General features: G+C 49.0%; 1 protein-coding gene across 7 annotated transcripts in view; it reads right to left on the bottom strand.

The window, feature by feature from the left end:
- Positions 1 to 19,592, bottom strand: part of ARNTL (aryl hydrocarbon receptor nuclear translocator like) — a 108,769-nt gene that overhangs the window by 33,013 nt on the left and 56,164 nt on the right. For 6 of the 7 annotated variants that reach the window (XM_043480989.1, XM_043480986.1, XM_043480991.1 and 3 more), the window contains one exon: positions 2,726 to 2,854. The gene's annotated coding sequence lies outside the window, so the exon portion shown is untranslated. Of the gene's footprint in view, positions 1 to 2,725; positions 2,855 to 13,453; positions 13,465 to 19,592 lie in introns of those variants that run through there. The other variant, XM_043480987.1, reaches the window with a different exon arrangement.

The following is a 19,592-nucleotide window of genomic DNA, read 5'->3' on the forward strand; positions in this document are numbered from 1 at the left end:
ATCTCTTAGTATAAACTTCTAGAAGGAGGACTGATGGGTCTAAAGGGGACACACATTGTATGTTTTGCTAAATACAGAAACACTGTGCTCCAGAAAAGCACAATGACTTTTATACCCAGTAAAAGCTCTTGTCAATCTGAAGGAAAAAACAAAACCTCACTATTTTTACTTGTATCTTAAAATCACTATGGATGGTGTTTCTGTTTATAGGCATGTCTTTCTTTCTTTAATGTGGACCATTTTTTTTTTAAAGTCTTTGATGAATTTGTTACAATACTGCTTCTGCTGTTTATGTTCTGGTGTTTTGGCCATGGGGCATGTGGGATCTTAGCCCCCCAACCAGGGATTGAACCTGCATCCTCTGCATCGGAAAGCAAAGTCTTAACCACTGGACCACCAGGGAAGTCCCTATAGGTACTTCTTGGTTATCGCTGGTGCCCACTTGTGTCCTGTTTTCCTACCATACTGCCTTGAGCATCGAGGGCCTCCTCACTCACGCTCGCCTGGGCACCTGAGCCTGGGGAAAAGCACACAGCAATCCATGACTCCCCTGCTCTGCGACCACACTTGGGCTTTCCTCCTCAAACCTCCAACGTCTCGATTTTCACCCTTTGCCGATAAATCAGCTTTCTGCGCCACTGAGAAGAGAGGCCAGTGACCACTTCTACCAGCAGCCTGGACACTGCCGGCTAGGACCCCACCCCAAAGCATGCTGAGCCCGCCTCTCTCAAGAGTGTGGACCATCCACCCCAACCCTGCATCATCCACATTCCGCATTCTCTTGCATCGCTTCTATAAGGACAAGAAACACACTGCAACAACTCTCATCTTGGGGGGAGGGAGGGGGGGAATAAACTCTTTTGAACTTGATTCCCTTCCAGTTACTGCCCCATTTCTTTGTTTTCAATTGCTTTTCTCTTCCTCGCTACAAATAACTCAAATCAGGCTTTTGTCCCCATCATTCCAATATACCGGCCCCTGCTGGGTTCATTAATGACCTCCTCATTGCTAATGCAATGGCCAGTTCTCCATCCCCTCCCGGCTTGGCCCATCAACACATCTGATAGAGCTGACCTCTCCTTCCTGGCTCTCAGCTTCACAGTTCTCCTACTTCTGTGGTCACTCCTCTTTGGTCTCTACAGCTGGTTCCCCTTGTCTCCCTCACCTCTAGGTCAGCGACCCATGGATGTTCTTGGCCCTCCTCTCTGTCTACACTCCCTCCCTAGGAGATCTGCCTAGTTTCATTGTTTTAAATAACTACCTATATTATGACAACTCTCATGTTTACATCTCCAGCCCAGACCCTTTCCTGAGTTCCAAAGCATCACCTTGATATCTCCCCTTCAATATACAAGAGAAACGTGAAACATCCATAACCAATCCCTGGTTGTCCACAAGCCCAGCCTCTTGGTCATGCCCAGGTCAGTAAGTGGTACTTCAATCCTGCTTGCTGCTTAGGCCCCAAACCTAGAAGTCACCCCTGACTCCTTTTCTTTCATGGCCTGCATCTAATCCATCAACAAATCCTAATAGCTAAACAGTCCAAAAAAAACATCCAAAATTCAACCACTTCTCCCCTTTTTCCTTCATATTTCTGCTCAAATGTCACTTTATCAGTGAAGTTTCCCAGGATAACCATATAACACGCACCCCCACAACTCTAACCACCTCAGTCCTGCTTAATTTCTTTCCATTGCCCTTATCCATATCTGGCCAGCAATAACCTACTTAATTTACCGGCTGTCCTCTCCACTAGATCATAAGCATCAGAGGAGTACTGACTTTGGTTTACTGTTTGCACCCTTAGTGCCCAGATCACGTTTCAGCACATAGTTAGCACTCAATAAATACATATTGAAAAATAAATAAATTTGTATGTTAGGAATATTAATCTTTGCTCATCATAGATGCTGTAAATAATTTTCTCCCCTTTTTGTCTTTTATCTTTGCTTATGGTGTTTGCATGTGATACTAAAAGTGACAGGTTTTAAAAACTCTTTTCTCACCCCCAAACAATAAAAATATCCTCTTCTTTGCTAACAGTTTCATAACTTAAAAAAAAAAAATTCAGTTTTAATCCACTTGGAAATTATTTTCGGTGCACTACTTAAGGATGGGAATTTCTAATTTCCCTCCAAAGAATACAGTTATTCCAACACTACTTACTAGATCTACATGTCCTGTTACCAGTCACTAGAAATGCCACTTTTCTTGACTCATTTTTTAGTCTGAACTTTCCATTCTGTTCCCTTGACCTGCTTATTTCCATTCTGGCACCACACTGTTGATGACTATGGCTGTAAAATACATTTTAATATCTCATAGAACAACTCCTTTCCCTCTTTGTACTTTTTGTTTTCAGAAATTTCCTGGCTAGTCTGATGTATTCTTCGAAGAGTATTTTATAAGCATTTAATCACACTAACGGCCCTGCTGTAGCTGCCGCTGCTGTTATTATCACCAATACTACTGACATTAAGAGAAGGCGGTCATCTGTGAGCAGAGCCCTACACTTAGGGTCTCAGTGCCCATCTGGGCCACATGTCAGACCTGGGATGCCACTCCAGCCCCCACCGCTCTTTCTGAACAGCCAGACATTTGCACGAGGTGGAATATTCCAGGTTTCAGGGATTTGGGGAGAAACCACACTTCCTAGATGAAGAACGACCGTCGGAGCTGCAAGGATAGTGTATCTAGGTGGTGGTGGGTAGGATAGGATTGTTACCTGAAGTTATGGTTCTTAAACCTCAGATCCACCTTGGGAGAAGCAAGGGGCCGCTGGACTTGTTGGTCACCTCAAAGCGATTTTCATGTTTTGTCGCTTCCTTTCAGGCAGTCAAGTTCTTCCAGAAACCTGCAGTGGGGCCCACAGGAAAAGAAACCCCAGACAGGTCACCTTGAGGTAGACACAGCTGAAAGTCTCACAGCAGCTGAAGGAGATGAGGAGCTCAATCATGACTCCCGATTACAGGGAGCAATGCTGAGCTCACCATCCCATCCTTCAGCTGCCTGTTCAACTCAACTGCAAACACATGAGGAAATATGCTGGGAGATATTTTCTGTGAAAAACAATGCCTTTAAAATTACTAAACGTAGATTCTTGGACACGGCCTTAAGAGGAAGAAGATAATTATATTTTTCATTTCTCCTGCTGGGTCAAGCAACAATAACAGTGAACGCTGACTGACCGTGTACTTGGCATCGGGCACTGTTCTTACTGCACTCACTTAAACCCGACAATAACTCTGAGCTAAGTATTAATACTACTGTTTCCACATTTGACCAAGGAGAAGACTGAGGCAGAGAGAGGTGAAGAAACCAGCCAAGATCACTCAGCAGGGGAGAGCAGTAGGGCTCCCGGAGCTACACCTGCCCCCGAGGACACTCCTCAGCTCGCTCCCAAGTGAGTTACCTACACACACACAACACGGAACAATAGAAAGCAAGTCTTCAGGAAACATTAAGCCAAGACGAAATGCCAGCAGGGCCAATGCCTGAAATGGCTGGGAATGAGCTAAGATGTTTAAACAAAATGTCCCTGAAATCAAGTACGTCTGGTAGAGAAATCAGTTCTGAAAAGCTGCTGACGTCAAAGGGGGGCAGGTGGTGCTGCCCTGCCCACCTCCTGCTGGCAGGACACAGGGTCTCCTCCCTGTCCCTGTGAACCCTGAAAGGGGAACAGGCTCTAAAGAAGCCCCCTTATTCCTTCCCTGCTCCGCCTTGAGATGAAAAGACAGGGGCTTTAAATGGGGTTTTCCTGACCTTTCTGAAGCACAAATTCTGGCACTTCATGTTCCGCGGGCTAATTCTGGCCTCTTGGATAACCTACCTTGCCGAGATCATTACAAAGGTCCTCAAATGAGTATCCAGGGAAGAGAAAAGACCATGTCCTTCCAATTTACTCTTCTCTGCAGTCTGGTTCAGAACCCCTCCCTGTCTAACGCTGGTAACCCCATCTCAGCCCCTGCAAAGATGTGTCCAGGAATTCCAGGCTTCAGTCCCTAAGCCTTGTGGATACAGCAGTGGCACAAGGATGCAAAGTCCCCAGGGTAGGGCTGCTGGGGGCGGGCGTGCTTTTACCACACAGGACCCCATCTCAATCAGACCGGCATCCAGGTCCCACACTATCCTCCCAACCCCAAACGGGCGACCCAGGATCCACCCTGGGCATAAGCTCCTCTCCTTCCAACACCCCAGAGCCCCCGCTTGGCCCTTGGATAGGAGGGTCCAGCCACTTCCCTCCATCAGGGCTGCTCCCTGCTCCAGCCTTGCCCTCTCCTCACTGTGGTAAGAGGCAGAACGCCCCCTTGCTTAAAACATTTCAACAGCTTCACTGCTCGCCCAGGCCCTCCAGATAAAACCCCAAACACCTAGCAGGCAACACCAGGCCTCGGCAATGGGCTTGCTTACTCCCCAGCCCAAGCATGCGCATTCGCTGCCTGAGGCGCCAGGCCACTGAAATACTTCAGTTCCCAAGAGCACGAGGCCTCAGCTGCGTCCACGTGGTTTTGCAGGGAGCAGGCACGGCTCCCTCTGCCCACTCGGTCACCTGGTGAACTCCTGCGTGCCTTTCAACTGCCCTCAGGTGTCCCCTCAGGGAAGCCTTCGGCTCTCCCGGCGGCCGACCCTTCCCCTCACCCGCTGCGGCCCCGCCCCACGCCGTCCCGGCCGCCCCGCCCGGCCCCGCCCCCTGCACCTGGATCGCAGGGTTCCGCGTCTCCCAATACCATGCCTCTCGTTTTCTCTTTCCCCCACATCCCTGAAAGTTAGATAGAGGTCCTCAGTACCAAACGCCCCACGAATTCTCATTTTGATCATTTTTTACCAATGCTCAGATTTCCTTATAGAAATCATAAATGCTAACAAACATTTTAGCACTCTGTTTTGCAAAATCTAAACCGTATTTCTTATATGCTTGGACAAGGAAGCTGAATCAGTTGTGACAAATATTTTTGGGAAAACTGTTTTCTCTCCAGGAAGGTGTTCTTAGATATAAGACAATAAAGGAAACAACAAAAGAGACAAAAACCTTTTCTGTGCGAATTACCTCCTAAAAGAGGGTTGAGCCAAGGAAGGGGGCCCCAAGAGACCGAAGGTACCTGGGAGGGCGGACCCCAGCTGAGTGGGGGTTGGACCAGCCCTGGTGCTGCCATCCAAGTGACACATAGTGAGGATGCTCTGGGGAGAGCCCGGCCCTGGTCCTAGAGTGGGTGTCACATCTGTGCCCACCTCTGAGCTAGAGATTTCCGAAGGTGGGAGGGAGGCTCTCTGGGTGGCCAGAGAAAGCCAGGCATGAAGGGGCCTGGGAAGTGTGCCTGGGAAGAGCTTGGGGGCCCCCCGTCCCACCTCAGTCCCCTCGTGGTCCTCGGAGCACAGGAAGAAGATGCTCTGTGGTTCCACACAAAGGAACAAGGGGGCTGGAAGAGGCGGGTATGTCAACCACTGTTAGACGCCCAAAGGAGACCACCACTCCTTCGAGCACAGCGGGCGAAGCCTCGCCCCTTAAGCCCACCCCTTAAGGAGCTCCCCCACACACCGTCCACAGCACGATGGCCACCGGGAGCCCTCCAATCACAGACCAGGCATCTCTCAGCTTGCCCTCCCTCTCCCTGCCCCAGCACCCCAGAATGACAAGAAGAGAAAGCGAAGTGTGCGGATTGTACTAAGGTTCAAACCTATCGCTGCTGCTCTGTGTGGGGAGTCGGCAGGCTGCCCCATGTCAGGCCCGGCCAAGTGACTCTCCCGGACAGATGAACATGAGTGGAGGGGACAGCGGCAGCCTTTGAACTGGCCCTGACCAACTGCCCCCTTACCAAGGGATCAGAGACTGCCAGATAGAGACTCCCCCTTTAGCCAAGGTCTCGGATAGATGGTAGTTCCAGCAAGAAGCAAACCTAAGCCACTCTAAGCCCCTGAGATGTTGAGGTAGTTTTCTATTAGGGTGACCAGCTCTTCTATTTGCCTCCAACCTTCCTATTTGAGCACTGGAAATCCTGCATGCCAGGAAACCCCTTTGTCCCAGACAAACCAGGAGGGCAGGCTCCCTGCTTCTCTCCTCTGTATCACTCATCCTAAGCCGACCGACAGAGGCAGGAAGAAGGAAAAACTGACTCCGATCCTGGAGCCACAGACCAAGCCTGACCTGGGAGGAGGGAGAGGACACAGTGCAGGTCACACTGGCAGAGTCTAATCTTCACAGTAACCTATCTGTTCCTCGTGGTCATTTCCAGGTAAGGAACTCAGCATTGAAGAGGTAAAGACATCTTGCCTAAGATGACACGGTTAACAGGTGGGGACTGAAATCCATGTGTGCACTGGTGGTTCTTCTTTCTTCTGCCACATCACTGCCCATCCAGCCCCCAAAGCCATCCCCACAATGGAAAATACAAATAGCCTAAAACGAGCACTCCTAGAGAAGGTATCAGGGAAGCGATGAGAAGACGCAATCCTGGTTCAGGAAAGCTAAAGAAACTGTCTCTGGGCTTCCTGGCAGCCAGGGCAGAGAGGGAAAGGCTCAGCCTTCTTCCTTCATTAGGGTTACCAAAGAGGGGTACCTCTCTGGGAGACCATGGGACCTGAACAATGCTATGCCAGATGGCTCTGGGAAAATAAGCTTTGCGAAGGGACAGAGGGCCTCTCCCTTTATAAAACAGGACCCTAGTAAAAGTATGTCCCCCCTCCTGCCCCCACCTGCAAGTGTAACAGCTGGATGGAGCTCTATTGACACCACTTTTTGAAGAGCTAGATGTCACTGGGGTACTGGTTTTCCATGATGTGGCTTAATAAAAGGGCTTGGCTTAGGAAAATATGGATGATAGTGTATCAAAACCCTTGCTTACCCTTGTCTAGTCAGCTGCGTGCTCACTGATGGACTTCCTCACAAAACCCCCAGCTCCCTGCAAGGACCCCTGTGTGGCCACCTCTGCCTCCCCACAACCTACAAGGAGCTGGCCCTGGACGCAGCACCTGCTCCAATTCTCCATCATATTCTCGGCTTGAGGTTTCCTGTGGGGAGGAATGTGGAGTTGCTCTGGTCTGTTCCTATGGTGGTGGCCTTTGAGCAGAGATGACAGACTGAAGCGTCTCTGGTCCCCACTGCAAATCCCTCTGAGACCCTCTGGTTACTCTGACAGCTTGTGGGGAGTTTGGTTGCCTTCCTTTGCAACAGATGGATTTAGAGATCATTCAGTCATGAAACCAGGTGCCTCAAGTCTAAGGTAACAGGGGCTTGCACCAGTAACAAGCATTTCTTCAGCCCAAGTGGAAGCCAGGGCACCTGGACGCAGAGGGGAACGTTTAAGGTCACCTCAATCCTGATCACTGCAAAGGCAGCTCCCTGCCTGCCGGCGTGCAGCACCCTACGCAATGTCAGGGTGCACCTTCACTTCTGTTAAGTGAATTTACCCTAAATTTCCAGCAGGTGGCAGTCAAGTGTCTTGAGGAAGGAGTGCCTTTTTTTCTAGCTGTGGGGTGCAATGTAGGTGAAGTATAGGAGCAGAACAGAGGAGAAAACGATTAGCTTATTTGATGGTGGGGTAATGGAAGGAGGAGGGACCAGGGAGGAGGTGAGTCTTGAACCAGGTGTTGTAGATTTGCTTGGCAGGTTGGATAGTTGGAATGATGTTCTGAGCAGAGGAGAGTGTATTTGCAGTGGCTGTCAGGGGCCTGGGGAGAACCCCATTTGTGGCACTTGTGTACCCAGTCCTGCTGGAAGCTTTAGATGCTTGGGAATCCTGAAATCAAGCAAAAGTCAAGGAGCTTACACTTGGAACTATGGGACTTGAAGGGCCTGTTGAGAGGGTCTCACAAGGGGCAGGGGATGTGAATGCTGGATTAGGTTGTAAACAAGGCTGGTCGATGTGGAAAAGATCCCCAACACCATGGACAGAGGAGAGTCTGCAGCATTCCAGTATTGGAGGCCTACTGAGGGCTGTGAGATTCTGTGATCTAATTAAGAGGCACAATACAGGGCATACTCCTAGTCTAGCAATGGCGCTAAGTAAATGTTTGCTGAATGAGTGATAAAAGGAATGCCTTCTTAGACCTTGGCCAAGTCTATCACCGAAGTATAGGACGGAGAACAGCCGGAGGAACAAGCTACAGATGCACAGTGCTTTCTGGGAGGACCCTTGGTCCTGGATGGGGAGGCACAGACCACTAGTGGGACCAGTTTGGAGACTGGCCCAATACCAGTAGGCAGTTGAGACGCTGCCCAAATTGAGGTGGATCAGCATATGAAGGCAAAGCAGAGAGGTCATAAGAGAAGTGTCATAACTTTTTTTGACACTGGCTGAAGGAGAATTTTTATTTTATGTGTAGAAAGCAATGAGTGGACAGGCAGATCCAGATTACTCCTTTAACAGGTTTAATAAGAAAGACTGAAGAGTAACTTGGAGTCTCAGGAATGACCAATCTCCCTGTAAGTACCCATGAATCTCCTGAAAAGGGAATGGATATTCCTTAGTGCCTTCAATGCACCAGGCCCTTTATGACATGGTGGTTTGGAGCATGCTCTCTGCTGGGGGGTGATGGTTAGGGTTCAAATCCTGACTCCAGCAGGTTATCGGTGCCTGGGATATAAATCTCATACACATGACCCTTAATTTGGTGTGTCATAGCCTCCTGACCTGGGAGATACGGATGACAATATATCCTGCCTCAGAGCTGTGGTGAAGATGAAAAGAGAGGCAGAAAGTGCTTAGTCAGATGTGCAGACCCAGAGCAAGCCTTGCCTCCCCAGACATTGAATATCTCCCCCAGGCCCTCCACTGGGCACCTGGGTGCAGAGGACAAAGAGGCCTGGATCTTTCTGGGGGAAGCAGCATGTGTGAGCCCCCCAGTGGCTTCAAATTCCATTATATCTGACACATGATAAGCCCTCCACGTGGAAACTATCAGTATTTTCTCATTTAACCATCACAGCAGCCCTGTTAGGTGGCTAATGTTCTCCCATTTTAAAAATGAGAAAGCTGGGGGGTACTCTTTTGCCCCCTTCTGATGCCTATGTCAGAAGCTTTCTCTATCTCCTTTATACTTTAATAAAACTTTATTACACAAAAGCTCTGAGCAATCCAGCCTCGTCTCTGGCCCCGGATTGAATTCGTCTCCTCCGGAGGCCAAGAATCCCGCGTCTTATCGTTCAGCAACAACCTTTCAACATCAAGCTAAAAGCATTCACTTTTTGGTTTTGGAATATCACCAAAATTATTTTTGTATTTGAAATAATTCAATAATTTTTTTATTATTTTGTAATTATTTTAGCTCTTTCTATTTAACTTTTCCTGAAGCATAACAATTATTTCCATTGTACTTTTACCTCTACATATTATTTGACCAAATTCTGTTTTCCTAGTTTCTGATCTGTATCATAATTAGTAAAAATGAAATATGAGATTAGTTGTTAGATCATAGATTATTTTTTTGTCCATTAATCATTAGGATTAATGGTGCAAATATATGCATTTTTAGCATTTTCTAGTTTTACTCGGAAGTTAGCAATTTTATCAAATCAAGCCTTAAACGTTCATTGCTTATTATAATAGTTGCCATAGTGCTATTTAGCACATGATTGTTAAAACACATAATTCATTTGTTTCTAAGAGCAAGATACTCTGTATTCAAAATCTTTGATGTGATTTCATTAAGAATTTTTTGTTTTATTTTTCTGTCACTCATAATAGACACAATCCGTTATATAAGACAGAAATATACTTACCAAGCAGTCACTATGAAGCTACTGACCTCAGAGTCTTTCTTTTTATTGAAGTAGAGTTGATTTATAATACTGTGTTAGTTTCAGGTGTATAGCAAAGTGATTGTTATTTTTTTCAGGCTATATTTCATAATATGTTATTACAAGATACTAGATATAATTCTCTGTGCTATACAAGTAAAAAAAAAAAAAAAGAATAAAAATGAGAAAGCTAAGTTTCAGAGAGGTGGTTAGGTAACCTGAGCAAAGTCAGAAATTATACAGGAAGGTAGATGTAAACCCAGGTCAGTCCTATCTAAAGCCCACAGTCTTTCCACTATGTAGCATGGCCTCCATGCAAAATAAGAAGTGGGCACATTCCAGAGTATGCAGGGATTGAAAAATTCTCCACAGCAGCACTTCCCAAAGAGCTGTCACAGAACACCGACGCTATGAGACTTAAATGCAAAGACATGGGGGGCGGGGGGGCAACCCATGGTCAAAGAAGCATGGGGAATTCTGTTTAAAGGCTGGGTTTTTCCTCTGCAGGGCTTCTAGGGACCTTAAACACGGCCCTGAGGGGGGCGACAGTCGGGGAGCAGCAGGGTCTCCATCTCCTCACAGGTGCTGGTCCCCACGCCTTCCTGCACCCAGCATCTAGCAGAGCTAAATGGGAGCTTGGGTGGGGCACGCTAAGGGGACTCTTGCTCTGCAGGATCACTCAGGATGCAGCAATCCTGCTTTCCCCTCCTTCCCTGCCCACTTCCATGCCAGAAGGTGCTTGGCATGGCTTTGTCAGTTTCTTGGCTCCTCTGAGAAAATCCTGATGTCTGAGGTCTCTGTCCCCCCTGTCCCCGGCCACCTCCTCCGCCCAGGGCACGCCCTCTGCCCCATGTGCCATCTGCCTCTCAGCACCCACGTGCATTCAGCACCCCCGCCGGCCGAGACCCAGGATTTCTCTGCACTGCCTGGAGGATGACAATGGGATCTGAAGCTTCTGGGGGGCTCACATGGGCTTCCTCCCTCAGAAAGATCCAGGCCTCATTCACCTCTGCACCCACGTGCCCCATGTAGGGCCTGGGGGAGATGCTTGATGTCTGGGGAGGCAGGGCGTGCTCTGGGTCCACACATCCTGGCTGCTCTGTACTGTCAGTTCTGGGAGGCAGCCTCCTGAGGGCAAAGCTCTCCTCCTGACCTTTAGCCCTGACACACCCCTGCATTTAATGATGGCACAAGGATAACCCCTCCCGCCCCCCACCAAGAAGGATCATTAACGAAAGACATATCAGCCTGGCTTCAAGTTGTTGTTTCTTTTCTTTCCTCCCCACCCCCCACCCCCACCGCTTCTTTTTCCTTTTTTATAAATGCTACAGACTAAGAGAATGTAGCTTGGCCCTAAAGACTCAGGGAAAGAACACTCTTTCCACCAAAGAACCTGCTGCCTGATGTTGGAAAAAAATTATGGAACACACCTGTATCTTGTTCTAAAGGAAACAAAAGGAGGCACTGCTGTTATTTGGTGATAAAGAGAAGGAGGGGCTTCCCAGGGAGTGCTAGTGGTAAAGAACCCCCTATACCAATGCAGGAGGTGGGGGTCTGATCCCTGGGTGGGGAAGATCCCTTGGAGGAGGGCATGGCAACCCACTCCAGTATTCTTGCCTGGAGAATCCCATGGACAGAGGAGCCTGGTGGGCTAAAGTCCGTGGGGTCACAAAGAGTCGGACACGACTGAAGTGACTTAGCACACACACAAAGAGAAGGATGCTGGTGTTGAGGGGAAGCAGAAGCAAAGATGGGGCACTGAGCAATATTATAGGGAACAGCCTCACCTTTTTGCCTTGGCAGAGACCAAGGCCAACTGCAAGTGGGGAAGGACCTGAGGACTGGCCGGGGAGGGCTGTGTGGTGGGTGCAGGGCAGCAGAGCTCCCTGGTGGGCAAGGCCGTGTGGTGCGCATTTATCCAGAGATGCTCAACCACGCCTGTCACCTCCCCCGGCTCCCCAAGCTGGAACAGAGGAAGAGCCAGGGTTCCCCTCCTGCAGAGCATCAGGCAGGGGGGTGGACAAACAGGGGATGGCATGATGGGGACAGGAAGAGAGGACAGGGCAGTGGTCAGTCCTCTGAAGCCAGACAGCCTGGGTTCAAATCCCAGTCCTGCCGCTGACTAGCTGTGTCCTGGGCCAGTTCCATGACCTCTGGGAGCTGTGGTCTCCTCACCTGTAAGAGGAGGATTCCTCTTCCCAGATTGAAGGAGGCCAACGCACAAAAAGCACTCAGGATGCCTGTTGGCTTAACTGTGGTTACTGAAGTGATGAGCTGTGAGGTGAGACCAGGAGCAGAAGGCCGGGGGCTGGGCATAAGTTTGGAGGTCACAGAGAGCAAGCTTGGACTGCAAATCTGGGGTGAAGGGGCACAGAAATGGTGGGAGTGGAAGCCACTGGGGGAGAGGGGAGGGCCTGGCCAGTGGATAAGCTCCGGGAGTAGGAGGGAGAGGATGAAGGCGACAGGGAAAGACCTGAAGAGGGACCTGGGATTGGGGCTGGAGAACATGCCAGAGGACCACGTGCTGCAGTGGGCAGCATGAAGAGTGCCTCTGAACCTGAAACCGGGGATAATACTTTGAGAGTCCACCCCTTTTGTCCTACAGCCAGTGAAACTAAAATCAGAGCAATAACTGCCATGGGAAGCTGGGAAGACAATAACGAGAAAGCCAGATCAACAGGTAGTAATAACAAAACCGTAGTTACCAGGAAGATGAGACGGTGAGAGCAAAGGACGATGACGTGCCTGCAGAGATGGGGATACAGGGGAAGGGGGGCCAGCCGCTGACAGTGCCACCAGAACCAGGATGCACGGTGGGGAAGTGGGGGGACAGCAGGCTCAGAGGGGTCCGGGGACACCGTCCCGCCCACTGCAGGGTTGGGCTGATAGGGAAGGAGGGCTTAGACGGCCCCAAAGCCCCAAAGCAATGCATCCAACGGGACTAACTAGGCACCCCTGTGTGCCAGGTAATTGCTACAGTGAAAGAACTGGTAATCGGAGTAAATTTCCACAATGAATTCCAATTCGGGACAGTTTTGTAATGATGAAGACACTCTGCGTGTGTGGTCCCACAATCCTTCACGAATCTTTCAACAGATATTCACTGAAAGCACCCAGGTGCCAGGCACTGCTCCACAGTAGGGCTGGGGTGGGGGACACAGACCCTTGTCCTCCTCTCATATGCATTCCGTGACCAGGGCCAGCAGAGGGATAAGGAAGTAAATGATGCTGGGAGATGGGAAGTGCTGGGCAGGAAAGTCAGCCACGAGGGCAGGAGGAGCACTGGGGAGGAAGGTGGGAGACATGGGGAGCCAGAGGAGAAGCAAGGAGTGTTCCAGGTGAGAGAGGAACCAGTGCAGAGGGCTGTGGTGGAGGCCACAGGGTGCTGGGCAGACCCCCGTAAGGACCTTGGCTTTGACTCTGAGTGAAACAGGATGGATTGACCCACTTGGGATTTAAGTCTGGCTGTGGGGTTGAGAAGCGAGGGGGGGATGGGGGACCCTGTGGGGGAGGTGCTGTGCATATACCCATGCACAGTGATGGAGGAGCTGTGTGTGTGTGTGCACGTGTGCATGTGTGGCTGTGAGTGTATATGGCGGGTGTGTGTGTGTGTGTGTGTGTGTGTGTGATAAAGGTAGCAGCATCACCAGTGAAGGCCAGTGTGTGGCTGTGAATGTATATGGCGGGTGTGTGTGTGAGAGATAAAGGTAGCAGCATCACCAGTGAAGGCCAGTGAGGAAACATCTAGAACAGTGAACAATCTGGGGAAAAGATGACACACCTCAGGCGCGGTCTGAGGAGTGACTGAAAGAATTCAAGGTATATTTTCAGGCAGGCGGTGCGGATGAATGGGATGTGAGGTCTGAGAGCAGCTGGGGCTGGGTGGCCACGGTGGGGTGGTGAGAAGCTGCTGAGTGTTGGATATACGTTGAGGGAACAGCCGGTGGGATTTCACATCTTTTCCTGGCGTGAGGGCTGTAGCCTGTCTGTGAACACAACAAAGGCCCCCAGCCCAGGGGGCCAGTGGGAGAGAAGATCCCCCCTGAACTCCCCCTGCTGGGCCGCGTGCCCGTGTGTCAGCTGGAGGAAGAGGAGCCTGCCTGTGGTCCACCTAGCAGGGCCGGAGCCGACGGTCGGGGGCGTGCTGAGTGGGAGGTCTGCATCACAGACTGCACTGCGGTCCACGTACCTGCCGCCCGCCTTCCTGGAGCAGCGCCCACCTCCCACTGACTGAGCGTCACACATGCTGAGGACGGGGCTAGCCCTTACCCAGCTCATATGGGCCTCACGGCCTTCTGGGGAAGGTATTATGATCACCATCATGTAAAAAGATGGGACGGAGGCTCAGAGAGGTGTCGCAACTTGTCCAAAATCACACAGCCAGAATGGGGGATCAAAGACAGAACCCCGATGTGCCCAACTCCCGGAGCTGGAACTCTGCATACACTTTGTTGCTGTAGAGACTCAGCAAAGAAAAGCAAAAGCGATATCCCAAGGAGGAGGAAGAGGGCAGGGCTGGCTCTCACCCACCCGCCTCCCGCCTCTGGTTCAAGGATGCCCAAACGGGTCACAAGGCTGTGAACTGACCACAGTGCTGGGGGCACGGCTGGTGTGTTTAACTGGTTAAACAGTAAATCAGATGGTCCTTCCTGTTCCAGTTTGGAATGCCTGGGAACCTTTCTGAAATGCACTTGTCCACTTGCCTGCCCTGGCAAACACAGTTTGAGGGCGACCATTTAATTGTATGATGAGTGCCAAGGCCTCCTGCCAGTGCCCCAGATCTCAGATGTTCATCTGAGTGTTTCCTGACCCCAGGAATAACCCTGCAAGTTCCTCCTTTAACTAAAATGGAATCTGCTTGTTTTCTTTCATTGGTCTCTTTCCTACACAAGGAATAAACAAAATTTCAGCAATTTCAGTTTCATTTTTCTGAGCCTTAGCAACAGCAAGTGAGAGTTACACGTCTAAGAATCTCAAACAACGTGAGTTGTAGAGCTCAAGATACTTTTTCTGAGAAAAATATTCAGTGCAAGAATCACAACAAAAATGACGACACAAAAACTAGCAGTAGAAACCACGCACTGGGCTTTTATTTTGTGCCAGGCAGTGTTTTTCCATCTAGTTCTCAATTAGAAGTAACTAATCTCAGAGATTATATGCAGAGTACATCATGAGAAACGCTGCGCTGGGAGAAGCACAAGCTGGAATTAAGATTGCCGGAAGAAATATCAATAACCTCAGATATGCAGATGACAGCACCCTTATGGCAGAAAGTGATGAAGAACTAAAGAGCCTCTTGATGAAAGTGAAAGAGGAGAGTGAAAAAGTTGGCTTAAAGCTCAATATTCAGAAAACTAAGATCATGGCATCTGTTCCCATCACTTCATGGGAAATAAGATGGGGAGACAGTGGAAACAGTGTCAGACTTTAGTTTTTGGGGCTCCAAAATCACTGCAGATGGTGACTGCAGCCATGAAATTAAAAGACGCTTACTCCTTGGAAGGAAAGTTATGACCAACCTAGATAGCATATTAAAAAGCAGAGACATTATTTTGCCAACAAAGGTCCGTCTGGTCAAGGCTATGGTTTTTCCAGTGGTCATGTATGGATGTGAGAGTTGGACTGTGAAGAAAGCTGAGCGCCGAAAAATTGATGCTTTTGAACTGTGGTGTTGGAGAAGACTCTTGAGAGTCCCCTGGACTGCAAGGGGATCCAACCAGTCCATCCTGAAGGAGATAAGTCCTGGGTATTCATTGGAAGGACTGATGCTGAAGCTGAAACTCCAATACTTTGGCCACCTCATGTGAAGAGTTGACTCACTGGAAAAGACCCTGATGCTGGGAGGGATTGGGGGCAGGAGGAGAAGGGGACGACAGAGGATGAGATGGCTGGATGGCATCACCAACTCGATGGGCATGAATTTGAGTAAACTCCGGGAGTTTGTGATGGACAGGGAGGCCTGGCGTGCTGTGATTCATGGAGACTCAAAGAGTCGGATGCCACTGAGTGACTGAACTAAACTGAATCTCAGAGAGGTCAAGTAAACTGCCTGTCAACTCTGAGCACATGAGCGGGAAAGTCAGGATTCAAACTCAGGGTCATCTGACTCCAGAGCTCCGTGGCAGGTAAAGAAATATTATTCTTTCTGAATTAAGTGAAACAAAACAAAAATAAAACCTGCTGTAAATCAATGAAAAGGCAATCACCTCAGTGGAAAAATAAAGCACGTGAATAGGTAATTTGCAAAATTTGTACAGTCCATTTGTTCAGGCAGAGGTCACAAAACAAAAACAAACTTGAAGGCCTGCCTGGTTTTCCTTTCTGAAAAATCTATACATAGATGGTAATACACACGCACACACACACACACACACACAGTTGGGAGGGATGAAGAAAACAGAGATGGCCAAGTTGAAAAAAGATGATAAAAACTGTGTTTTAGACTCTATATATTTTCTAAAAGGGCCAGGGGAGACATCAAAACACTTTATTTCTCTGACAAGGGATGCAGTTAAATTCTGACTTCTATTACATATCCTTACGTAAAAGGACCTTTATAAGTGAAACCATTTCTTTTTATTTCAAGTCTATCCTAAGGTTTCTCCAGCTGATTTATAAGCTCACACACACATACACACACACACACACACACACACACACACACACAAACTCTCCCCCTCTCTCTCATACTTTCAAAGACTCAATACAGATATTTTTAATATTCTTTTCATTCACTTGAAATAAAATTTGTAAATCATATAACCTACCAACACTTACAATTTCAAGACAATCAACATGGCTGTAATACAAAGAAGAAAGCAAATAAAGTTAGTTAAAATAAAATAATACATCCATCAATATGCAGAGGTTGGGCACAGCTACTCTCCAGACATAGTGAAAGATGTAATGAGATGCTTGTAGCTATTTATAGCAAATAGGTAAACCTCATATACTTCGGTGCTTGTGTTCCTGGAAAATTCAGTATATATTAAAAACATGCAAAATGTATTTTTGTTTATATGTAAAATGAAGTCAGATTCCAGGCCCAGGTCATTACATACAGGTTTGCCTACACGCATGCCCTCTGAACTTTAGGAAACTGGGTAGGATGCCGGACAGTTCTTTGTTCTCCATGTGCTAATCCAGCATCTCTGCTGCCCTGTCCCACCCAGCGAAAGCCCTGACCACCACAGTGAGCCCACCCACCCCACACATTCCCAAGATGTCCTATAGGGGGCGCGATGCACCCATTCAGAACAAGTATGTTTCAACCCTTTCCTGCAAAGAGAAGGGTCAAAGAGGGGGTAAGAAAAAAGAAAAAAAGAGGGGGTAAGATATTTACTCAAAGCCATATAAGAAATCAACAGCAGAGTAGATGGAGGAGAAGAAAGGGGATTTTTATAATATTTATAAAGTGCTAAACACTGTGCCAGATGCCTTTTATGCCATCGAGGATCTCATCTAATCCTCCTCCCGTCCTGCGGGGTTAGTTCTTTTACTGCCCCCAATTTTCAGACAGAGACACTACGTTTCAGGGAGGCTAGGCCACTGGTCAGAGCCCTGTTTTTGGTAACTACAGAACCAGATTTTATCGAGTCCTGTTTCTATTGCTTCAAGCTGCTCCAGACCTCAGAAATCAAGTCCCTCACTTTGCCGCTTATCTCTAAAAAATAGTAACCAGGATGCATGCAATCTGAAAAAACAACTGACGAAGAGAAAGATGGTTCAAGCCCCGTTTCCCTGTGTGACCACCGCCTGGAGCAGGAAAGCCCAGGGACGCGTGAGCACAGGAAGCAGACTCTTGATGAATCACCTTTTCCTGGACTCTTGGGGCAACCTGGCCTGAGCATTGCGGTCAGGGCAGGGTGACTGTTGTGGCTGCAGGCTGGGTCTTGCGGCTGGTTAGGATGGTTACTGCCCCAGAAGACCCCACACCCCCACCATCCCACTCCATGCCTCACAAGACAATAGGCAGCCGAAGGCTTGGAGCCCATGCTAGCAAAGCAGGAAGGGCCAGACAGTGAACGAGGGCTTGGTCACCAAACCTCGAGGTATCAGGTGTGGGAACTGGTCTGAAACACCCACTGCAGCTGCATGGCACATCTGCTTTGCTCATTTAACCCTACAAGAAGCATCCTTAGGAAAAGACACTGTTACCTCTATCTTACAGAAGAGGAAACAGAAACCACAAGTGGCCTGTACCTCGTCACACAGCTCGGGGACACAGCACTCAAGTCCAGTTCGGACTGGCCTTGACATGCCCTTTCTCATCTCCCTCACCTGCGCTTCCCAAACCCTTCCTGATGCATGCATTTCAGGAAAATGTATATTTGGCACCTGCCGTCCCAGCTTTGGAGGGTAGGGGGTATTGCATCTCTCCCTTCCACAACCACTGGGGCCTTTCTGAGAGATTGAATGCTGAATTAGGAACTTGAAGCTAAGGTCCCGTCTTAGAAGTCTTAGGCACTTTTCTCTCTCTGCTTTATGGCCACCAAAATCATGATGAAGCATTCTGAACAAGAAACCTATTGCACTTGACTTCATGTGCAGGAAAAGAAAATACTAAGAGCCCACATTTGCCACCCTGATCAAAACCCACTGCACCATGAACCCTGCAGGGTCTGGCAGAGTTTGGATGAACCCATTTGTTGGTGACAAGACAAAGGCCTCTGGACTGCAGCAGTTCTGTCAAAACAAATTCTGAGGATGTTTCATAGGAAATGGTTCAACTCAGGCTCCCTCCAAATGATTCCTTGCAAAATCAGTCAAAGTAGGGGCCAGTCCCAATCTAATGCATCACGGGCTTACTTCCAATGCTATGGCTCTAAGACAGTACAGCGCTATGGCTGTGAGATAGTATGGCCCCACATCTTAGGGCATGGGCGCTGGAGCCAGACCACAGCTCCAGTCTTCACCCCACCACTTCCTTGTGTGATTCTGGACAACATTTGACCTCTGCTCCTCAGGTTCCTCATTGGCAAAATGCAGATAGTGACAGTACCCACCTCATAGGTGATTGTGAGTAGTAAGAAAATTCACGTAAAGAGCATAGGACACCTGGCCCGTGAAAAGCACTCAATGAATGTCGCCAATCGTTACTATTAATATGGACTGCCATGTTGCACAAGGGCAGCGGAAGGTGCTGGAGAACATAGACACTGGGGAGGGAGATGAGAGGCTGGGGGGAGAAAGGAAGGGGGCCTGTGAGCACGAATTCCAAATTCTACCACGGCCGGCCTATGGACCTTTGTTCTGTGTTGCTCCAAAGGGCAGAACTAGGTCAAGGAGGAAACAGTGCCAAGAGGCAGATCTGGATTAGAATAAAGAAGGATTTCCTAACAGGCGAACATACCCATAACGGGGGAGCAGGAGGCTGGGCGTGTGGGCGCCCGAGGGCACCAGGGCCTGGCCTGATCAGCACAGATGGGGTCTTCCTGCACAGGAGGGTGGCCACAGGAAGTGACCCCTGGATGCCCTTCCCCTGGGCCAATCTGTCGCTCTGATAAGGAGCAAGTGTGCTGATAGCCAGGGTGTGGCTCATCAGCCTGAGGATGGAGGGTGGATTTGGACAGGTCTTAGCAATCACAACCCTCAGGACTTTCACTTGAAGCTCTCAGGACTCCAGGTGGTGGTGGCCGAGGCAGCAGGGGCTCTGACCCCAGTGGCTCAGTGAACCAAAAGTGCTTCTTGAATGCCGGCTAGGCGCCTGGCACCGTGATTCAGAGAAAGTGAAATGACAGAGCTGTGGCCATGAACCATGAACACTGCCTTACTTTGGAGAATTTAAAGCTGGCATCAATTATGAATGCCATTGCTACTTAGGGGACACACAATATGAAGCAACCAGGCCTGCTAGTAA

Source organism: Cervus canadensis, chromosome 11 (genome assembly GCF_019320065.1).
Source record: "Cervus canadensis isolate Bull #8, Minnesota chromosome 11, ASM1932006v1, whole genome shotgun sequence".
Lineage (NCBI taxonomy): Eukaryota > Metazoa > Chordata > Mammalia > Artiodactyla > Cervidae > Cervus > Cervus canadensis.